Source organism: Symphalangus syndactylus, chromosome 11, assembly GCF_028878055.3.
Source record: "Symphalangus syndactylus isolate Jambi chromosome 11, NHGRI_mSymSyn1-v2.1_pri, whole genome shotgun sequence".
Classification (NCBI taxonomy): Eukaryota; Metazoa; Chordata; class Mammalia; order Primates; family Hylobatidae; genus Symphalangus; species Symphalangus syndactylus.
This window is the reverse complement of record NC_072433.2, coordinates 79130394-79154406: the sequence shown is the minus strand read 5'-3', so window position 1 is coordinate 79154406 and position 24013 is coordinate 79130394. Positions and strand designations below refer to the sequence as shown.

The 24013-nt window shown below is 36.8% G+C and overlaps 2 long non-coding RNA genes across 2 annotated transcripts in view; both read right to left on the bottom strand.

Moving 5' to 3' along the window:
• The window catches only part of LOC129493431 (uncharacterized), a 36304-nt gene extending 28194 nt beyond the window's left edge, over positions 1 to 8110 (bottom strand). Inside the window, exons 1-2 of the long non-coding RNA XR_008661130.2 lie at positions 7938 to 8110; positions 6973 to 7093 (exon numbers count right to left, since the gene is read on the bottom strand). This is a non-coding gene — a long non-coding RNA (uncharacterized lncRNA). The remainder of the gene's footprint in view (positions 1 to 6972; positions 7094 to 7937) is intronic.
• Positions 8111 to 19212: 11102 nt separating this feature from the next.
• Positions 19213 to 24013, bottom strand: part of LOC129457786 (uncharacterized) — a 59277-nt gene continuing 54476 nt past the window's right edge. Inside the window, exon 3 of the long non-coding RNA XR_008649371.2 lies at positions 19213 to 19277. This is a non-coding gene — a long non-coding RNA (uncharacterized lncRNA). The remainder of the gene's footprint in view (positions 19278 to 24013) is intronic.

Genomic DNA, 24013 nt, shown 5'->3' with positions numbered 1-24013 from the left:
CCCACAACCCTGAAGCCCCAGAGAGGGTGCTACAGGATGCTAATAGCTCTTTTAGTCCTGTCATCCACAGCCTCATGGGCAGCAGTGTGTTAACAGCTCTGTCAGTCCCATCACTCCACTCTGGCCCATGGCTCCAAGAATAGATTGGCCCCACCACCACTTCCCATCACATGGGGTGACTGCCCTTCACCAGCAGAGGGCAGAGGGCCACAATGTTACAGTCTTCTTTGTAATTCCTGTGTTTGGTGGGTCCCGAGTTTTTGTCCCTCATCCAAGAAGAATGAGGTTACACTGAAAAAGAGTGAGGAGGGAGGAGAAGAGTTTTACTGAGTGACGAAACAGCTTTCAGCAGAGAGGGGATGTGAGGGTAGTCCCCCACCTAAAGTTGTGTGGTCAGTCTCCCAGTGTGGCTGGGTCTGGGGCTTTTATGGGCCCAGAATGGGGGAGTGCATGCTGATTTGCTTGTGAGTAGGCAAAAAAGGCTAAAACAAAGTCACCACTCAAAGGTGGACATGACAGTGTGAAAACCAGTCAGGGAAAAGTAGGTATATGTAAAATAGGTGAAGGGTGGGGATCAATCAGAGGAAAGTGCACCAAATGGGAAGAGGTTCTCAATATGGCCTGTGGATTTACCCAGAACCTGTAGCTTGGCTTATAGGCTTTAAGCTGTCTTTGGTTTGAAAGTGGGGTTTTACCGGGGACCCTCCCCCATCCGCCTAGGCATTTGACTGCCTCCTGCCACTGTCAGAATGTTCTTAACTAAATTTCTTTTGGATTGTATTATGATATAATGCCTAAAAGATACATTTTTAAAAAACCTATATCTCAGCAAAAGCTATACAAGTAGTGCTGAGCAGCATATCTTGAAGTCACATCTTGGCTGCTATCAAAAGCCTAGAGAAAAAAACTTGGTAAGAACACTTCACAAACATTTGATCAAGGGTTTCTCAACCTTGTCACTATCATTGACATTTTAGATATGATAATTGTTTCGGAGATGTTCTGTTCATTGTAAGCTTTTTAGCAGCATTCCTGGCCTTTACTCAGTAGATGCCAATAGCACCCACCGAATTATAAAAATCAAATGTTGCCTAATGTCTTTTATGTAGGGGGGAGGGACAAAATCACTCCTGGCCGAGAACTATTACCTAACTCTATCCACTGGTACTGGCACTAGTTTAACCTGAAGCATAAATCCAAAGGTATGGATTTTCAATATTTTAGAGTCTCAAACTCTGAAAGCTAAAATTATCATAGTGTCTAATGAGCTTGATATGGTTTGGCTGTGTCCCCACCCAAATGTCATCCTGAATTGTAGGTCTCACAATCCCCATGCATCTGGTGGGAGGTAATTGAACCATGGGGATGGTTACCTCCATGCTGTTCTCATGATAATGAGTTCTTATGAGATATGATGGTTTCATAAGGGGCTTCCCCCACCCTACCCTTCACTCTGCACTTCTCTCTCCTGCCACCACACGAAGAAGGACATGTTTGCTTCCTCTTCCACCATGACTGTAAGTTTCCTGAGGCCTCCCCAGCCATGCTGAACTGTGAATCAGCTAAGCCTCTTTCCTTTATAAGTTACCCAGTTTTTGGTATATCTTTACCATCAGCTTGAGAATGGACTAATATAGTAAATTGGTACTGGTAGAGTGGGGTGCTGCTGTAAAGATACCTGAAAATGTGGAAGTGACTTTGGAACTGGGTAACAGACAGTAGTTGGAACAGTTTGGAGGGCTCAGAAGAAGAAAGGAAAATCTGGTAAAATTTGGAACTTCCTAGAGACTTGGGGTGCTCAGAAGACAGGAAGATGTGGGAAAGTTTGGAACTTCCTAGAGACTTGATGAATGGCTTTAATCAAATGCTGATAGTGATATGGACAATAAAGTCCGGGCTGAAGTGGTCTCAGATGGAGATGAGGAACTCATTGGGAACTCATTAGGAGGCAAAGGTGATTCTTGTTATGCTTTAGTAGAGAGACTGGTGACTTTTTGCCCCTGCCCTACAGGTATGTGGAACTTTGAATTTGAAAGAGATGATTTGGGGGATCGAGTGGAAGAAATTTCTAAATGGCAAAGGGTTCAAGAGGAAGCAGAGCATAAAACTTTGGAAAATTTAGGCCAGGTCTGGTGGCTCACGCCTGTAATTCCAGCATTTTGCAAGGCTGAGGTGGGCGGATCATGAGGTCAGGAGATGGAGACCATCCTGGCTAACACGGTGAAACCCCATCTCTACTAAAAATACAAAAAATTAGCCAGGTGTGGGGGTGGGCACTTGTAGTCCCAGCTACTCGGGAGGCTGAGGCAGGAGAATGGCATGAACCTGGGAGGCAGAGCTTGCAGTGAGCTAAGATCGCACCATTGCACTCCAGCCTGGGCGATAGAGCAAGACTCTGCCTCAAAAAAAAAAAGAAGAAAGAGTTTGGAAAATTTGCAGCCTGACAATGTGATAGAAAAGAAAAACCCATTTCCTGGGGAGAAATTCAAGCTGACTGCAGAAATTCACATAAATAACAAGGAGCCCAATGATAATCACCAAACAATGGGGAAAATGTCTCCAAGGCAAGTCAGAGACCTTCATGGCAGATCCTCCCATCACAGACCCAGAGGCCTAGGAGAGAAACATGGTTTCCTGGGCTGGATCCAGGGCCCCCTGCTATGTGCAGCCTAGGGACTAGATGTTCTGTGTCCCAGCTGCTCTAGCCATGGCTAAAAGGAGCCAAGGTACAGCTCAGGCCACGGCTTCAGAGGGTATAAGCCCCAAGCCTTGGCAGCTTCCACATGGTGTTGAGCCTGTGGGTGCAAAGAAGTCAAGAATTGAGGTTTGGGAACCTCTGCCTAGATTTCAGAGGATGTACGGAAATGCCTGGATGTCCTGGCAGAAGTTTGCTGCGTGGTCAGGGCCCTCAGAGAGAACCTCTGCTAGAGCAGTGCAGAAGGGAAATGTGGGGTTGGGACCATCACACAGAGTCCCCACTGGGGTACTGCTTAGCAGATCTGTGAGAAGAGGGCCACTGTCCTCCAGAACCCAGAATGGTAGATCTGCCAACAGCTTGCACCATGTGCTTGGAAAAGCCACACTCAATGCCAGCCCATGAAAGCAGCTGGGAGGCAGCTGTATCCTGCAAAGCTACAGCAGTGGAGCTGCCCAAGGCTGTGTAAGCCCACCTCTTGCATTAGTATGACCTAGATCTGATACATGGAGTCAAAGGAGATCATTTTGGAACTTTAAGGTTTAATGACTATCCTATTGGATTTCAGACTTGCATGGGGCCTATAGCCCCTTCATTCTGGCCAATTTCTCCAGTTTTGAATGACTATATTTGCCAAATGCCTGCACCTCATTGCATCTAGGAAGTAACTAACTTGCTTTTGGTTTTGTAGGCTTATGAGCAGAAGAGACTTGCCTTGTCTCAAATGAGGCTTGGACTGTGGACTTTTGAATTAATGCTGAAATGAGTTAAAACTTTGGGGTACTGTCAGGAGGGCATGATTGGTTTTGAAATATGAGGACATGAGATTTGGGAGGTGCCAGGGGTGGAATGATATGGTTTGGCTGTGTCCTCACCCAAATTTCATCTTGAATGGGAGTTCCCATCATCCCCACGTGTCAAGGGAGGGACCCGGTGGTGGGAGATAATTGAATCATGGGGATGGTTACCTCCATGCTGTTCTCATGATAGTGAGTTCTCATGAGATCTGATGGTATTATAAGGGTCTTCCCTCCTACACCCCTTTGCTCTGCACTTCTCTCTCCTGCCACCACATGAAGAAGGATGTGTTTGCTTCCCCTTCTGCTATGATTGTACATTTCCTGAGGCCTCCCCAGCCATGCTGAACTGTGAGTCAATGAAACTTCTTCCCTTTATAAACTACCCAGTCTCGGGTATGTCTTTCTTAGCAGCATGAGAATGGACTACTACAGAGCTATATATTCAAATATATCAAAATGTACATACTGATATTTTAGGAAAATCCATCGGATAGTCACTGAGAGGAAATTAATATGATACAGCCTTCACTTAGATTTTTCTCAGGATGCTTCTATAAATCTGAATGTAAGTAGCAACATAAAACTTAGGCATTTACATGGAGATCATAGTACTAGAGAATCCAGGTCTCTTAAGGCATGCACATGTTGTACAATTACCTAGGTTGCATTAATTATGCCATTTCTTGAGTAACACATAATTTAGGATTATAAAGACCTATAGACATTTGGTTTCCACATAATTTGACTTTACTGTTCAAAGTTCAGGGAACTTCTTTTGTTGTGCTATGAAAAAAAAAATGAAAGTTGGGATTTATAAAATCAATACTGAAATTAGAGCAGCAAAACTATACACAAGATGGTAAGTGACAGATATTTAAACAACCAAAGAAAATCAAAACTTCCTTCCCTTTCATGGCAGCACAACATACATTTTTGAGGAAATCCAGTAAAAATATGTATATATTTTTACCCATTGCTTATCTCAGCCTCCTTTTCCCAACTTCTACTATCATTTCACACCAGTCTTAATTGTCTTCTCAGTTAACTTTCCTCCACCTTTCTCTACCTTCTATGGAGAAGTTTTCTCAGTCAAGCTAATTCCTAGACTTTTAAAAAGGTGAAATGGAGAGCCAGCAGAGAAGGAATGAACCACAGGGGCTTGATGTGGACGGGAGTCAAAGCCTATTTATAGGTGAAGTTGACATAATAAAATCACAAGAGACAGAAGGGGAGGGAGGTCAGAAGGAAGATGAAAATAGTCTTCCAAAACTAGGATTAGAGATGATTTGGATGGGACTTGGAAAATAACAGATTTTGAGCCAATGAGGAGTGTGAGAAACTTGGAAGGGGGGACAAGAGGTACACAAGAACAATTGCAAAGTGTTTGGAATTAGGTCTATAAAGCTTTTGAAAGACATGAGCTAAAAAACTGAATTTTATGTTTTATTACTTCTTCTCACTTTTACTTTGTTCCTTTAAATGTATTCCCTGTAGAATCACTAAATTTAACTTTTTAACAATGAAATCTAGGACTTATTAATAACAACTAATTTACATTGCTGGAATTTCTACCTTGTAGCAAATGAAACAACATCAGTTAAAATTTTTGAATATTAAGTCACTAAGAGATGCTGAGAGATGAAATCATTCCTTCAGTGAGAATTCCCTAAATGTGGATAGTAGGACAGTTTCCTTAGCCCTCTCCCACTTTCCCTAGTGGCATTGACTTAACTTTGGCACTCAGGAAAAACCACCATCTGGAAACACATGCAGGGCAGTCCTATTATAGAGCAGTGCTGAAGAAAATTAGAAGCCACCCCAGTGTTCCCAGGACAGCAACTCAATCGATATCCTCTTGATTCTATATAACACTATTCAGTTATTTATGGCATTCCAATGGATCCCCTGCGGCTTACTCGATAAACCTCTGTTAATCTAAATTAGTCAGTGTTGATGTAAGCCTATTTCTTGACCTGTGGGTCAGAGAAGAATATTAATTATGCCTAAACTTTGATACCTGTCTGTCAAGTGCCCTCTGTTTTTATATGAACCTCAATTCTGCTGAAACAATGGAATGTTTATATTTGGAATGCATCACAAGAACATTTCACTAAACTCTTTGATAGCAGCATAATTGTGTGTTACGTTTTAAAATAAGGCTGAGTTTATACTTGTGCTTTATATTGGGATCTTAAAGGATGATGGTTACTATATTGAATGACAAATCATTATCACCCAGGACTGGAAATATAAATAAGTAAACAAGAAATAGTAATGAGGTAGAAATGACAATGTTGCAATGTCATCTGCACACATAATTTCTCCAATACAAGTAAGAGAGCCACTCACGAGGGTGTTCAGATGGTTAATTATCTGTTAGCTTCTTGAAGTAAAATCCTATGCCAACTGGTGTTATAGTCATAGCATGCAGATAGAGCAAGTCAAAAATTGTATCTGATGCCATCCTATAAAAATGGCAAGTACATATTTTGCTAATTTAATTTGAGTTTATGGTTTATATGCTTTTGAAAAATAAAATCTTTATTTTTCACCTCAAAAATCACCCACTCTTCCTAAGTAGAAAATTATTAAAGAAAGGCAAGCCATTTCACACTTCGGCACTAATATTTCACTTATGTAATATGTTTGCAAATTTGGGGCATTTCACCATTCAGGATATGGCTAGTAGGCTTTTTATTTCCTCCCTTTCTTTTAGAGATAGGGTGGTTATGTTTGTTTGTTTGTTTACTTTTAGTTTATTGAGGGGCTTTATTGTTTCCTCCAAATATGAGACTTCGTGAATGTAGAGACTAAAACTAGTAGAAAAAGATTGGTTAAAGAAATTCGCTGTCATTTTGTTCAATATAATTTTCACAAAACATATACTATAAATATTTTAAAACTTTTTTTGAAAAGTGTATTATCTATATATTTTTATAGATGTTTAATTTGTAACAGATTGGCTTTGTTTATATATGTGGCATCTCCCATGATTCTCAGGCTCCCTCAGTTGTGTTTGCAAAATGTATTTCCAGAATGCTCAGAATCTTGTACCCATAAAAGACAAAATTCATCCAAATGTTTATTTCACTTCACCCCAACCCCCACCTCCCCCACCACTGATTTCTGCCTTAGGACTCAATGAATTTAAAATTCCAGAGGGGCAGAATTTTCCTGTGGAGGTATTTTAAATTTCATATACTTGTCTTCTGACCTAGCTCCAATCTGAGATTTCTAATAAAGGTAATATCTGTTATACATATATAGATATATATATACACACATATAATTTTATTCAGAGAAGCTGTATCTAGACATGATTTGAATGTTACAAGCAACAGAAAGCACTTCTGACCTATTTAACCAGAGAAGACATTTACTGATATTACACTGACATGTTCACAGTCTGATAAGCATCTCAGAAATAGACAAACCAAAAACAGCTAGGCAAGAGCAAGAGCAGCAGCAAAGTCATACCCCAAAATCCAAACCTCAGAGAAGACTCCTGGCCCATGAGTACCAGATGCTGTCCCTGCAGTGCCGCTGTGGCCGGCTCTGGGCACTCTGCATGGCACTGACCTTGCCTTCTCTGATGCCCCTGAAATGTGAATGATGTTAATGCTAGGCCACCATCTACCCTGAAAATGGATTCTCACCCTTGCTCATTTGTTTGTTAGTTCCTAATTCAGAATATGGGGTGATGCAACCAATTGTCCCAGACAAGCCAGAAGGGATGCTGGGAGACTGAGTGTCTGGCAGTTTTATCTTCAATGGGGGAATTCCTAAAATACACAAGTTTAGAAAATGGGCACAAGGGTCTGGGAAGAAAAGTATATATATTTCACTCTTGAATCCTGCTAATATAAAACTATTCGAAATCCTTCTCTTTATTGGTAAAAATGTACTTTTAAACATACATAATTGCTAATTTAAGTTTACTAACAGTTTTTTAAGGAAATGAGTACTCTAAAGCACTGGTTTATAATACACAAACAGACATAAGCTGCACTAAAGCAAACAAAAAACACAGAAAACAAATCCAATAACACTGAGTGAGAAAAATATACATCACTCCAGAATAATGAACATTTTATTTTGCATTTATTTTACCAATCCATAATACTATACATCTTCATCTGCCATGTATTTCTCATATTTTAAACATGGTTATAGAAAAATGAGGAGGCCTGGGTTTAGCTTTGGCTATGCTATTAATGCACTGTGCTCACTAGGGGAGTCAGCTATTCTCTCTGTGTCTCATGTTCCTATTTCGTAAAATAGGTGCATTAGCACAGGGTCAAAATACCTCTCAGAGTGCTTTAAAGAAATTAATGACAATCTTCCCCCGGCTAGCTCCTTCTCACTTTAGAGTCCCCTCATCACAATGATCCGCTCAGACCACTTTCCATTAGCTCCTAATAGGAACTTACACTCTTACCAACCTGATTTTAGTTCTTCTGTCACTCTCTAAAAACATCTCGTTTATTTAGTTGTTCATTATTTGTCTTTCCACCATGAAAATATAAGCTTCCAACAGTCAGAGCAAGGTTTGTCTTATTCACCAATGCATCACCGGCATCTAGGACAGAGTCCAGCCACAGCGGCCATTTCACAAATATCTGTAAACAAATAAATGAATGGAGAAAAAGGCATGAAAGCACATCAGAAAAGTTAAAATATCTATAGAAATTTAAATCTCTATAGAAAATTTTGTCAAGAATTACCACAAAAGTAATCTAAGGATGTATCTCTGTTGTCAACTCTGTTGTCAACAAAATTTTTACATTTTGGCAAATACACAAATATGACTCATCTTCCAATTCTGGCAGAAATATATCTTTACATATACATAAAGAATTGCACAAGAAGATTTTATATGTCTGTTTCAAAATATTTTTCTTTTCCTATAAGGAGAAACTTCCTATATTACACAGACAAGTTTGCTGTGATGAATAAGGTAAGATCAAAGGAGGACAGCAGGCACCTACTTCTCTTTCTTTGGTGCTATGGTTCACCTAATATGCTCTCATTCTTTTGTCTTTACAATGATATACCATTGCCACTGGCCTTCTAAATGCTTCTTTAATTTCTCCCCCCTGCTGCACTGCATGATTTTTATGAGGATGAACAAAGAATTACTAGTCCATTTCGATCAGCAGTAAATCTCCCTTTTGCCCTTGTTGCTTCTTAACAGTACTTTTAGTCTTATTTTCTGAAAATGATTAATTCAGGTGGAAAGACACTATATTGTAGCATCCTTGGATAATACCTTTTCTTTCTGACTAACTGCTGTTGTGGATGCAACTCCTGTGCATTGCACTTGACCAAGGTTTTGACACTTTTCTTGTAAGAACAGACCAAACCAGGAGTAGAGAGTCCATGAGATTGGCACCATGCAACACATGAACTATGCCCAGATTCTGACATTTTCTTTCCTTATTAATTTGCAAAAATTATTTCTGTCTTTGAACATAGGTTTGTTACTTGTAGTATAAAAGTCTATAGTTCCTTAGAAATTCATAGTCGAGAATTTGATGTGAGATGTGGCCTGGGAAATTCCATAAAGACTCAGGTTAAATACCTTAGAAATGGAGATAAAAATAATTACTATATTATTTGTATACACAAAACTAAAAAATTATTTCCTCATTTTAATATATAAAACAATAGGTTTCTGTAAGACTGTCTAACTAAGGGAGAATTTGGTCAAGTGAGGTTGGAAAAGCAGTGTGATATACTGGAGGCTAGAGTGCCAATCCAAGAATCAGTATTTCAGGTTTTATTTTCAGCTTTGTGACATACTTATTTTATGACCTGAGAGTAATAACTTAAGATTTTGGATCTCAGCTTTTCTATCTATAATTTAAGATACCATCTGAATTTAAAAACACTACAGTCACTAGTAGAGTTCCTGTATTATTCGGTGTTATCCAGAAAAACAGAACAAAGTGTGTGTGTGTCTGTGTGTGTATATATATATATATATACATACATATATACACAACAGTGTGTATATATAGAGAGAGGGGGGAGAAGACAGAGAGGAGATTTATTATGGGAATTGGCTCATGAGATTATGGAGACCAAGAACTCCCACAGTCTGCAATCTGGAGAACTAGGAAAGCTGGTGGTTGTAATTTAGTCCAAGTCCAAAATCCTGAGAACAAGGGAAGCTGATGGTGTTACTCCTGATCCAAAGACCTGAGAATAGGTATAGTGGAGGAGGGTCTATGGTTGGGTCCAGAGGCTGAAGAATCAGGAATGTCAATGTCTGAGGGCAAGAGAAGATGGATGTCCCAGTCTCAGCTGAAATAGAGACAGAGAAAAGTCACCCTTCTTCTTCCGTTTTGTTCTATTTAGGCCCACAACAGATTGGATAATGTGCACTTCCACCAGTGAATATGATCTTCTTTACTTAGTCTTCCTATTCAAATTATCATCTTTTCAGGAAATATCCTCACAGACACACCCAGAAATAATATTTTACCAGCTATCTGGACATCCCATAGCCTACTCAAGTAGACACATACATAAAATTAACCATCACAGTTCTCAATCAGACATGTAACCTCAAGCTTTGGTTTGCAATTATTTGTCCCAAATTAATTTTGGAGTTCTTGGTCTCCATAATCTCATGAGACAATTCCCATAATAAATCTCCTCTCTCTCTTTCTCTCTCTCTATATATATACACACACACTCTTTTGTATATATGTGCATGTACAAGAACATATATATATATAGATATGTAGATATACATATATATACATACTCTTGGTTCTATTTTTCTGGATAACCCCGAGTAATGCAGGAGCTCTACAAGTAACTGTAGTGCTTCTAAATTCAGTAATTGATCTGTCTCATAGATGCCTGGCTCCAAAAAAGAAAGAACTGATTGTTTGTAAGGCATTCATAAAATACAAGTAATACCACATAGACGAGGAAATCCGAGTGTTTCCTCTGTTAAGGTACTCATTTGAAACTCACCTTCCTTGAGACAGATTCAGAAAAATGCAGAATAGAAACTGCACTTTTTTATAAGGATGTTTATATATGAGGAGAAGGGAAATTTTTGTTTGTTTCATGGTGAAGAAGTGAACAAGGTTAGTTATAGACCAAATTTTGAAGAACATACCATTTTTAGCTTTTTAGTTTTTTAATATGCCTTTTTTATTATATACTAAATTAACTGTTCTTAAGAACAATGGAATTGCTCTTATTTTCCCAAAACAATGACAACCCAGTCATCCCTGCTACAAGAAAACTGCCTCAGTATCATCAATGTCCTAGTTTACCATTTAAAATAATTATTTCAATAGGTTAATTAACTTATTAGGAAAAAAGCATTTTAGAGAGATGGATGCTTCTCAAAATATCCTACATGGGTAAACAATGCTGTAAAGGAAAGAAGGCAGACTAGGATGTATCTTTAAAAAAGTGATGGGTATAGGTTGTTTCCTGGCCTGGGACACTTCTGTTCTTGGAACACTTTTCCTAAAAAAGGAGCCAGACATTTTGAGTTCCTTTCTTGTGAGCTTTCCTAAGAAAGGATTTTAGCCTGGTTTTTATCATATTATCATAAATATTCTGTGCTTTACTTTCACTGGCTAGTGATGATGTGCAACTTCTTACAGCTCTTAAGCCAAAGTTACCTGGAAAGTTCTTCATGATATTTGGTCTCACATTTGGGCCATTTTACAGCCTATTATAGAGTCATCTCTATTTTTAAAATAGAAAACTTTCCTTTGTTGCTTCAAAGTTAGGGGCATAGCAAGGTTGATTCTAGAATAATAGAAATATTAGTGGAGTAATAGTATAGGCAAAGTAACAAACCTGAAAATAGACATAATAACAACAAAAGTAATAATAATAGAGTAACTTAAGACAAACCTTGCATAATGAAAGATGTAGAAGAATTTTATTTTGCAACTACAGCTTCTAGGATTCTTTCTATCTGCATTCCCACGAATAGTGGGCCAGAGTGAGCCCATTTTCCTAGGTTACGCAGATACTCTGGGTGCTCAAGTTTACTGCTTTAGGTCATGTCAAGAAGACTTGGAGAATAATGCGTGGGATACACATTGCCTGCCCCTCATAGGTTTAACAATTTGGCAAATTGGTTTATGTAGTGCTTCTTTCTTGTCATATCTCAGTTGCCTAAAGCAAATTCAAATGATGATCTCTAATGCATTTTTAGTGCAGAGAAATTTAGACCATGGTTTACACAAAAAGAACAGCAGACGAATGCATATGTGGTGCTTAGATGTATTAAGGTTTCAAAATACAGAAAGACGCCAAAGTCCTATAATGAATGAGTCATATAGTGAAAAAGGACAATAGCCTTAGTCCAATGTGCTATGAGAAAATCTCTGGGTAGCAGTTGTTAATTGGCAACTGGACTTCTGGAGAGTATGAGAAAGGACAATAGGTGAGAACATGTCAACTTATGGAAAGAGAAAAAAATCCCACTGGCAGGACTACAGAACCCAGAAACAGAGCACATTTTAGAGACGAGATAGATGAAGCATGTCTAAATCAGTGTTTATTGAGGCTTTCTTAAAAAAAATACCAGGATAGTTTTAGTATATAAAGAGCGAATACTCAATATTTATTTTTCTTTCTGGATGGTAAAGTATTAATCTGAAATTTTAACTCTTCATGAAGGTTCGTATTTTTTCACATTATGTGAGGCTAAAAAAAATTCTGACTAAAACTGAAGCAAAAAAGAAAAACTGCATTGAAAGAAAGTAAATTAAAACACTCTTTTGTTCATTAAAACTTGTCCTTAGTTGACAAAATCCCAATGGAAATAGCTGTATTACATTTAGTGGGGTGCAGGGAGGGGCAGAGCCTTTCCAATTCTTATAAATGATCAGAAAAAATAACAAACAAAATATTAACTATCCTTTCAAATAGCTCAATTGGGAAATAATGATTAGTGCCAGACATAATATCACAAGGTCAATAACCTTTCATCCCACTGTGCAATATTTTACTGTGTTTGCCCCAGAAATCAGTTACGATAGACTCTACCATTTGTCATGTACATCATTTGGATTTTCTGAATGTACGAAGAGATGACCTTAACCATTCTACAACTAGTAGAAGTTGAAGGTCATGCCACGTATCATTGAAAAGAAATTTTCCTCTAAATTGGCAATAAACTCTTGACTTTGACCTGTGACTTTAATGCCATGAAGTAAAATGTTTTTCATCTTTGCAATTTACATAGAAAACACATGTACTTTATTCTACTGGACTTTTCTTTTACATCTTTAAGGATAAATATTGTTCTTTTACATCATCAAGAGTTCATTCAAAAGAAAGTATTCAAGCAGCAAGATGTACTTGCTACTAGAATGAACTTCCTTATAGAGAATACAGTTTTTGAACAATTTCTCTTATTTTCTCTACTGTATGTTTGATAGTCGGAAACAGAGGTAAATATCAATAACTTAAATAATCTGAGAAGCCTTAAACATTATGTAGTTGAGAATTAAAAATAATTCTTTTCTAAACTCTGTAAATATTTAAGACCCATGTTTCAAAATATCTTTATCTATCAATTGTTACCTTTTCTCTGTAAGTGACCTGTTTCTGTAAAAAAGAGAAAGAATTTTGGTTACTCTGTTGCAATTAATATATTTAACATCTTATATAACAACATTACAATTATGCAGTTTACAAACTGGATTTTATCTGCCAAATGCTCTGTAAGAAAAATGCAATGTATTCATATACCCCCAAAATCTAAAGTTGTATTTTGTTTAGTTCAAAACACATCTTTCAGACTTTTCATTTAATTTCAATTCCTATCATAGATACCTTGTAGATGCAGTACTTGTGTTTCTTAGTGGAAAAGAAAATTAAATGTTTCTAAAGGCTTACTTAGAGCTACCAACGCCAGGCTAATTTTTATATTTTTTGTAGAGATGGGGTTTTGTTATGTTGCCCAAGCTGGTCTCAAACTCCTGAGCTCAAAGCAATCTGGTTGCCTCAGCCTCCCAAAGTGCTGGGATTACAGATATGAGTCACCCTGCCCAGCCTGAATACTTTATTTCTATTTTACTCACTTATTTGTGTATCACAAGTGATTGCTGCAATACATTTAGCATTCCATCTTATAATATATGCAAAATACTCATATATTTCATATTGTAATGACAACAACTTCATTCATTTATTCATTTTTTAATTTCTTCTCTCTTCTCCTATGTGATTATGATCCTCCTCTGGGCAATAAACACACTGGAGTCATCTTTTTGCATTAATATTTGGCATGTATGGAAAACTATAAATGTGTGCTGGATATTGGTAAGGAAACGAAAATAAAATCCTATACATTTAGTATCTGTTAATTACGAAGCATTTCATTTAGGAACTTTTCCTAAAACTTCCTCTTTAGAGTTGCAAGTGCTTGATGTATTTTAGTGTGCTATGTTTGGGTTTGAAACTTGGCTCCTACACTTACTAATTATGAGAATTTGGACAAGATACTTAGTCTTGTATTCCTTGGGTTTTCCACATGTAAAATGGATATGATAATTGTAACAACCATATAGAGTTACTAGTAGGATAATTTGGGCTATTATAAGTAAGATGTCTTGAAGAGTACCTGGTACATAGTAAATGCTATGATTACTATTGTCTTTTATTAATGTTTATTTATTTAAATATAGAAATAATACCTACTGCATAGGTTTGTTAGCACTAAATGAGATAGTCAATGTAAAGAAAGTAACACAGTGTTCAGGTAGATTGAACGTGGGGCATGAGAAAGCAGATTCAAGAATGACTAGGGCTTTTCTCCTGAGCAACTAGAGGCAAAGGGTTGTCAATAATTGAGATGAGGGAAACTGTGGGAGAAACATCTTTAGTAGGAGAAAATCAGGAGACAATATTGGAAATGTTAAGTTTGCAACTTTATTAAATAATTAAATATAGATTTTGAGTAAGCAACTGAGTATAGAATGAAAAAGAAAAAATACAAATCAATAATTCTAAAATGAAAGTACACACTTGTTCTTGAAGCCTAAATTGAATTATTTAAAACATTTTATATAACAATGATTTCTAATTTATTAGATATTTGGGACCTTTTCAGAAGCAGGTGACAGACACATGAACATATACATACAAAATGTGCATACATTTAATTTTTATGCTTTGGTAATTTTATCTACACAAACCATAGAGACAATGTTGAAAAAAAGTCTGATCCTCCTTTTCTAATTTTTTGTGCAAAATAACACTAACTTCCTGTAAACAACTTTAGTAAGTTGCACAAGCAAAACCAAATATATATTTTATTTCTGCATAAAAGTTAATTTCAATAGACAGCTGCTGTTATTTGGCTTATATGGGAAGCTGAAAGTATATACAGTTTATTCAATTTATTTAATGAATTCAAAATGTTTTATTCTGATGATAGCAAAGTTTTAAAACCAAAATTCATGGAACTACCTTCTACCAAATGGTATCAGAGTTCTCATAGTTTACTTCAAAATTCTCATTGAGTTCTGTCAAAGAGCAACTGCATTTTCCAAGAATCTGAATTGAATTTCTACCAGTTTCTTTGTCTGCAAACCCATGGAATCATCTGGCAAGATCTTATCAACCCTCATAAAAAACGTATTCCAGTACTGAAACATTTACATAGTTATCTATCTCAGATCTCCTCTTCCAAAATTGTGGTTTGGCAAAAACATTTCTAATTTTAGCAGTATTAGTCATGGTAACTATAAAAAGTTGAATGAATCTATTTTTTCTCTTTCCTAAAACCAAAGTTGTTATCCAAGTTACCTAAACAGTGATTAAAAGTATTCCTGTATTCTGAATCAGTTGTAGCAGTGAACAATAGAAAAGGAAATTAAAACCACAGTTCCACTTAAAATAGCATAAAGAGGATATTACTCTTAGGAATAAATTTAACAAAAGAAATGCAAAACTGTTACTCTGAAAATTACAAAATATTGCTGAGAGAAATTAAAGAAGGCCCAAATAAATGGAAAGATACCTCATAGACCAAAAGATTTAATATTCTTAAGATGGGAATATACCTCAAATTGATCTGTAGATCCAAAGCAATTCCTACAAAAACCCCAGTTGGGTTTTCTGTAGAAACTGACAAACTAATATTAAATTTCATGTGTAGACGCCAGGAACTCAGAATATCTAAAGAACATGATTTTTAAATTATTGCTTTATGAAGTCGTTCCTTAAGTCATACAGAAAAAAGAATAGAGTTACAAAGTATATCTATACTTTCTTTCATATTTATCTATCTAGCGACCTTTGCTGATGTTTTTCATTTCTTTGTATACATTCAAGTAAGTATCTAGTGTCCTTTCATTTGAACTCAAAGGACTCCTTGGTACTTTTGTAGAAAAGGTCTTCTAATGACAAATATTCTTAGTTTTTGTTTATCTGGGAATGTTTTGATTTCTTCTTTACTTAATGAAGGATAGTTTTACTGGATACAGAATTCCTGGTTCACAATCTTTTTTCTTTCACCACTTTAAATAGATCATTACACTGCCTTCTGGCTGTCGTGGATTCTGCTGAGAAACCTAATGCTGATCTTATTATAGTATCATCAAGTAACAAATCATCTTTCTCTTGTAGTATTCAAGAATTCTCTTTATCTTTAGTTTTGACAGTTTGATTATGATATGTTTAGGTGTGAATCTCTTTGAGTTTATCCTACTTGGAGTTTTTTGAACTTTTTGGATGTATTTATTAAAACTTTTAATCAGTTTGAGAATTTGTTGGTTTTTATCTATTTAAATATTATTTTTGTCCTTTTCCCACTTTCCTCTGCTTTTAAATTTCTGTTATGTACATATTAGTATGATTGTGTCCTAATGTCTCAGAGTCTCTGGTCACCTTCCTCATTTTTTACTTTGTGTTTTATACTGAATTTTCTCTGTTGACCTATCTTCAAATTCACTAATTCTTTGTTTTGCCAAATCAAATCTGTTCTAGAGCACTTCTATTAAATTTTTAATTTTAGGTACTATACTTTCCCACTTCAGAATTTCCATTTGATTCTCTTTTACTATTTCTATCTCCTTATTCATATTTTCTCTTTTGATATATAATTGTCATACTTTTCTTTAATTATTTATACTTTATTTTCTTTAGTTCTTTATATATATACATATAATAGGTGATTTGACAACTTTCTAAAGTCCAATATTTGGGCTTCCTCAGGAACAGGTTCTATTGATTACTTTTTTCCCTGTATTGGTCATACCTGTCTGTTACTTTGCACATTTTGTAACTTTTCTTAAGAACTAGATATTTTAAACAAAATAATGTGGCAATTCTGTAAATGTAATTGAATATTCCTACAACTAGTGCCCCCCCAGCAAGAAACTATTGCTGATGTTTGTTTGCTTAATCATTATTTTGGACTAAATCTGAAAATTATGTATTCTGTTATGTATGGCCACTGAAGTCTCTGTTTGGTTGGCTTAGTGGTCGGCTAATTATTGGACAAAGATTTTTCTAAATCTCTTGATCCAGTAAGTCTCCCAACCTTGACCAGGCATTCTTCGTGTGTTCAATAACACATTTTTAACTCCTGCCAGGAGGATTACAACTCTACTTTAGCCTTCAATTCCTGCTAGTACAGAGCCTCTAAATCAGTGGGGGTGAAAGATTACCCCCTTCTCATATCATTCCTGGTATATGTACAGCCTTCTACATCTTTGTGGCCTTATGGATTTCCAGAAATATGTAGGCACTTTACAAAGCCCTTTATTTTATTCTCCCATTTTCTTTTTTTTTTTTTTTTTTTTTTTCTTTTTTTAAGCAGCTGATTGCTAGCCCCAACTGTTATTGCTTCCTCAGGTAGCTGTGACGTGAAACAACTGCCACTAATTTTTCATACAAATGTGCTGGGGATACAGCTGTACACACAGAACTCTAAATAATATCAAATAAAGACAAGCCTCGCCTGTAATCCCAGCACTTTGGCAGGCCGAGGCAGGTGGATCATGAGGTCAGCAGTTCGAGACCAGCCTGACCAACACGGTGAAACCCCTTCTCTACTAAAAATACAAAAACTAGCCGGGCGTGGTGGCACATGCCTGTAATCCCAGCTACTCAGGAGGCTGAAGCAGGAGAATCCCCTGAACCCGAGAGGCAGAGAGGCAGAGGTTGCAGTGAGCCAAGGTCGCGCCACTATTCTCCAGCCTGGGCAACAGAGCGAGACTCCTTTAAAAAAAAAAAAAAAAAAAAAAAGGCAAGCCCCAAGGAGGAAGCTTTTCAGACAGGGCAAATAGTAAACATTCTCTGAAGATAGAATTCTTGGGGAGTTTGAAACCTCTCATCCCCTTATGTAGCTGCTAGGCCACTGTCTTTCACAGATACGGTAGTTGTGAGGCTGTTGATTTTCAAGGTTAGTGTGGAGCTACTACGGTAAGGGGCACAGGGATGGGGAACCCTTGCAGCTCACTGTTCTTACTGCAATTCAGATAATGTGCCTTTTTTTATTAGTGGAAAGGAAATTTAACTTTCCTCAAATTGTAGTAACAAGTATTTACTTAATTTACAGAATTCTGAAAAAGGTAATTTTAACATTCTTTGTCACTTGTTTTCTTGCTTTTATGGGGGAGCAGATTGTTGGGTATTCTTACTTCCTCCATTTGAAAAGTGATTCTCATAATGTTTGAGAAGTCTAACAGCATGGCTATTCAAAGATCATAAGGATTCTAAAACCTGCTCAGTTAAGTCATTGACTACTTGAAATCAAACCATTCCAGCATTATGTTATCTCAATATTAGCATATCAATTCTTATTTATTTTACCTTTACTTTTGATTTACCCCCTTGTTACTATTTTGAATATCTTTTAGAAGTGGGCAAGAAGAAATATGTCTGGAGGATAAGTAATGTTGGATGGGTACATACGATGTACAGGGAAGTTTGGAAGCCTTCCTTTCACAACATCTCTCTCACACCAAACACTACTCATGCACACACACACACACACACACACTTATCAGACAATGTAGCTCTGTTTCCACCTTCCCTTAAGTGGTTGTTTATAATTTAAATCTCCAGTTACCTGGGAGAACCATAACATAGGCCTTCTCAAATTAGTATTCTTTACATGGCAATGATAGCTCAAAATATAAAGAAATAATAAAACTCAAAATGTCAAAATGAAATATTTTTCAAATATTTAAAAGAAAAAACTTATAAAGCCTTTATCAGCTGAATAGTCTAATAAACATAACAATTAATTGTTTTGAAAAGTTAACCCTTTCCTCATTCACCCCCAGAATACTTGCTGGTGACAGTTGCGGCTGCAGCGCTTACCCTGAGATACTTTGCCACACAGTATGTTGCTTTTACTATTACTCTCTCATTGCCCTAGTATATCTACCTTGGAAACAAAAGACATTTTCTATTTATAGGATTCTGATTTTAATAATGGTATTTCCATTTAAAAATACAGTAATTCTCGATTGCTGAAAATGTCAAATTCTAAAAAACCTATCATTCTTTCTTTTTACTGTACTTTAAGTTTTAGGGTACATGTGCACAACGTGCAGGTTAGTTACATATGTATACATGTGCCATGTTGGTGTGCTGCACCCATTAACTTGTCATTTAATATTAGGTATATCTCCTAATGCTATCCCTACACCCTCCCCCCACCCCACATCAGGCCCCAGTGTGTGATGTGAAAAAACGTAGCATTCTTACATGTGATGTTAACATCGTTCCCGAACAGTTGTTGGCCGAAGATTCAACTGATGAATCTGATTTTTCTGAAATAGGTTATTCTGAAGTTAGTTGTGTTTAGAAATAACTCCAAGAACAGTTTTTATATTTTATTTTCATATTGAAAGTCAGTCAGATTTGCTTCAGCCTCAAAGAGGGTGTTTGTGTAAAATTAAATGACCGTTGGTAGCGAACTGCACCTTTTATTTTAAATGGAAAAAGGGTTAAAAACTACAGAGCAAAGCAACTATAATCTGTAGTTTTTAATGGGAAAAGGTTAAGTTTTTTTTTAATATTTGAAGACGTAAGTCAAACATCAGACAATTACTCACATTTATGAGTATAAAAACCTCTAGCTCTCATTAAATTGTGTAAGGCTGTGCATGGTGGCTCACATCTGTAATCTCAGCACTTTGGAAAGCCAAAGCGGGAGAATTGCTTGAGCCCAGGATTTTGAAACAAGCTTGGGCAACAAAACAAGATCTTGTAACTAGAAAAGATTTAAAAATTAGGCAGGCATGGTGGTATGGACCTGCAGTCCCAGCTACAAGGGAGGCTGAGATGGGAGGATTGCTTGAACCTAGGAGTTCACAGCAGCAGTGAGCCATGATTGCACCACTGCACTCCAACCTGGGCAATAGAGCAAAACCCTGTCTATGTAAATAAACAAATAACAGATGTTAAAAGTTTTTAAATAGATGTTAGGTGTTTATTTTATATTTACCAGTATTTATTACATTGAGTGATTCCTTTTCACCTGTTCAGGGCAATATTTAAATATAACTTAAAAGAATGGTTTACATTATACATTCAACATTCTATTTTCTTTAAGTGTTAAAAAATCCATTAATTTTTAGAAATAGAAATGCTTATTTTCTGTAATCATGTTACTAGTTTGTCAACCAATCATGAACTTATTTTCATTTTAAAATATAAATTCCCACTATTGTTTTTCCAAATTTATCATCCAGTATAAAATTGCAAGAAGTTTTCAGGAAAAAAAATAGTAACAAGTCACAGCAGAGGATTACTAAATAATTGCATTCAAGGTTATTAAAAATAAGATAATACAAATGTGGTGCACTAATACAAGATGTTAATAATAGTGAAAACTAGGCAGGGGGTAGAGGGTGAGGGAATATGTGGGAAGTCTACTTTCTAATTCTTTTTATAAACAAAAAAACTGCTCAAAAATGGTCTATTAGTTTTCAGAATAAAGTAATAGATATTTCTGATAAATCTTGTACCAACACAGCAAACATCTACAGTAATGAAATAAGAAAACATTGATGTCTTCAAAACATAAGAAGTATAGCGTTTGTTTGTTTGTTTTAGAAAAGTAAAATTCTTTCATCCTAAATATTTTTCCAATATCTAAAAAATACTATCTTACAGCAATGCACTTTCTGAATTGTAATTTAGAGTTTCAGTTAAAAGTACGACTTTAAAATAAACTCCTACTACTGCCTTATGCATATGAAGAATGAATGCATGGTAAAGACCTTAATCAGGGCTATATTTATTTTTATATACTTAAGAATTTCTAAGGCCGGGCGCGGTGGCTCACGCCTGTAATCCCAGCCCTTTGGGAGGCCGAGGTGGGCAGATCACGAGGTCAGGAGATTGAGACCATCCTGGCTAACATGGTGAAACCCCGTCTCTACTAAAAATACAAAAAATTAGCTGGGCGAGGTGGCAGGTGCCTGTAGTCCTAGCTACTTGGGAGGCTGAGGCAGGAGAATGGCGTGAACCCCGGGGGGCAGAGCCTGCAGTGAGCCGAGATCGTGCCACTGCACTCCAGCCTGGGCGACAGCGAGACTCTGTCTCAAAAAAGAAAAAAAAAAAAGAATTTCGAACTACCCTGCCCCTCCACCCCACACTGTGATCACCACCACTACAAGCGCACACGTGGAGGCCGACAGCCCCACACCTGCCATGCCGCCCCCACTGCTGCCACTGCCACCTGTGTGAGCATGTATAGGAACAACACAGTCCCGCTCCCTCTGATACCCTGCCTCAGCCAACTCTTGTGCACCTAGCTATGCTGCCTCTGCTGCTGGCTATTGTGAACGAGCACAGAATGCACTGCCACCTCCCTGACAAAGAGCTTTGGTTGGCACCACACATCAAAGTGCTGTGGCCAATAGTCCAGGAATACCTCATCTCCTCCAGCACAGCAGGTTCCTAACCTGGAGGAGCCAGAGAACAAAGGCCTGAAACCAGCCCCCCAGTGTTAGAACATGCAACCCAGGAGTGCTGAGCTGAGATTTGGCCCCCTAAAACCTTCCAGAAGTAAATCCAGTTGATTGAACCCATCTCATACGACAAGCAATACCTCAAGAGCATCAAAAGATATAAAAACAATCCAAAGTAAAATCACAAGTTAACAATAGAAATGATCAAGCTAAGGAAAGAATCTCAGATCTTGAAGACCACTTCTCTGAAATAACTCAGTCAGACAAGAATAAAGAAAAAAGATTAAAGAAGAATGAACAAAGCCTCTGGGAGATAGGGGATTATGCAAATCGTCCATGAAAATTTCCCCGACCTCACTACAAAGACCTACATTCAAATTCAGAAAATTCAGAGAATCCTTGTGAGATACTACAAGATGACCATAGTCATCAGATTGTCCAAGGTCAAAAGGAAAGAAAAAAAATGTTAAAGTCAGCTAGAGAGAAGGCACAGGTCACCTAAAAAGGGAACACCATCAGGCTAAGAGCAAACCTTTCTGCAAAAGATTTTAAAAAAACTCAAAAACCAAGAAAAGATTCAGTGCCTATTTTCAGCATTCTTAAAGAAAAGAAATTGCAACCAAGAATTTTATATCCAGCCAAACTAAACTTCATAAGCAAAGGAGAAATAAGATCCTTTTCAGAAAAGCAAATGTTAAAGAAATCCATGACCATCAGACCTGCCTGACAGACACTCTTGAAGGAAGCACTAAATATGGAAACCAAAGACTGTTACTAGTCATTATAAGAACACAGTTAAGTACATAAACCATTGACATTATAAAGCAATCACAAACAAGTCTGCATTATAGCCAGCTAACAACATGATGACAGATCAAATTCACACACATCAAAAAGAAAGACATTACATAATGTTAAAGGGTGCAATTCGACAAGAAGATCTAACTATCCTAAATATATATGCACCCAATGCAGGAGAACCTACATTCATAAAACAAGTTCTTAGAGGCCTACAAAGAGACTTAGATAACCACACAACAATAGTGGGAGCCTACAACACCCCACTAACAGTATAAGACAGAATATCAAGGCAGAAAACTAGCAAAGGTATTTGGGATCTGAACTCAACATTTGGCTAAATGAACCTAATAAACATCTACAGAACTCTCTACACAAAAACAACAGAATATACATTCTTCTCATCATCACATGGCACATACTCTAATATCAACCCCACAATTAGGCATAAAACAAACTTCAAAAGATTAACAAAACTCAAATTCATATCAACCACACTCTCAGACCACAGCACAATAAAAATAGAAATCAATACTAAGAAAATCACTCAAAACCATACAATTATATGAAAATTATACAACCTGCTCTTGAATAACCTTTGGGTAAACAATGAAATTAAGGCAGAAATCAAGAAACTTTTTGAAACTAATGAGAACTAAGGTAAAACATACAAGAATCTCTAGGACGCAGCTAAGCAGTGTTAAGACGGATGTATACATCACTAAACACCCACATCAAAACATTAAAAAGACTCAAGTTAACAACCTAACATCACACCTAGAGGAACTAGAGAAACAAGAGCAAACCAACCCCCAAACTAGTAGAAGACAAGAAATAACCAAAATTAGAGCTACACTGAGGAAACTGAGACATGAAAAACCATTAAAAAGAGCAATGAGTTCAGTAGTTGGTTCTTTGAAATAAATAAGATAGACTACTAGCTAGACTGGTAAAGAAAAAAAGAGAGAAGATTGAAATAAATGCAATCAGAAATGGCAAAAGAGACATTACCACTGACCACACAACAATATAAAAACTCTTCAGAAAACTACTATGAACACCTCCATGCAAACAAGCTAGAAAACTCAGAAGAAACAGATAAATTCCTAAAAACATACAACCTCACCAGATTGACCAGTAAAAAATTGAATTCCTGAACAGACCAATAATGGGCTCCAAAATTGAATCAGTAATAAAAAGTCTATCACAGAAAAAACCTAGTATGAAATGAATTCATAGCCTAATTCCACCAAATGTGTAGAGAAGAGATGCTACCACTCCTAATCCAAAAAAATGAGGAGAAGGGACTCCTCAAACTCATTCTATGAGCCCAGCATCAACCTGATACCAAAACTTGGCAGAGACATACAAAAAAGAAAACTTCTGGCCATTATCCTTGATGAAAATAGATGTAAAAATCCTCAGCAAAAAATTAGCAAACCAAATCCAGCAGCACATCAAAAAGCTAATCCACCCTGATCAAGTAGATTTTATCTCTGTTATGCAAGGTTGGTTCAACATATGCAAATTAATAAAAGTGATTCATTACATAAACAGAACTAAAAACAAAAACCACACAACCATCTCAACAGATGCAGAAAATGCTTTCTATAAAATTTAACATCTCTTCATATTAAAAACCCTCAACAAACTAGGCACTGAAGGAATATACTTCAAAATAAGAGCCATCTATGAAAAACTCACAGCAAACATCATACTGAACGGGCAAAAGTTGGAAGCAATTCCTTTGAAAACCGGAACAAGACAAAGATACTCCCTCTCACCACTCC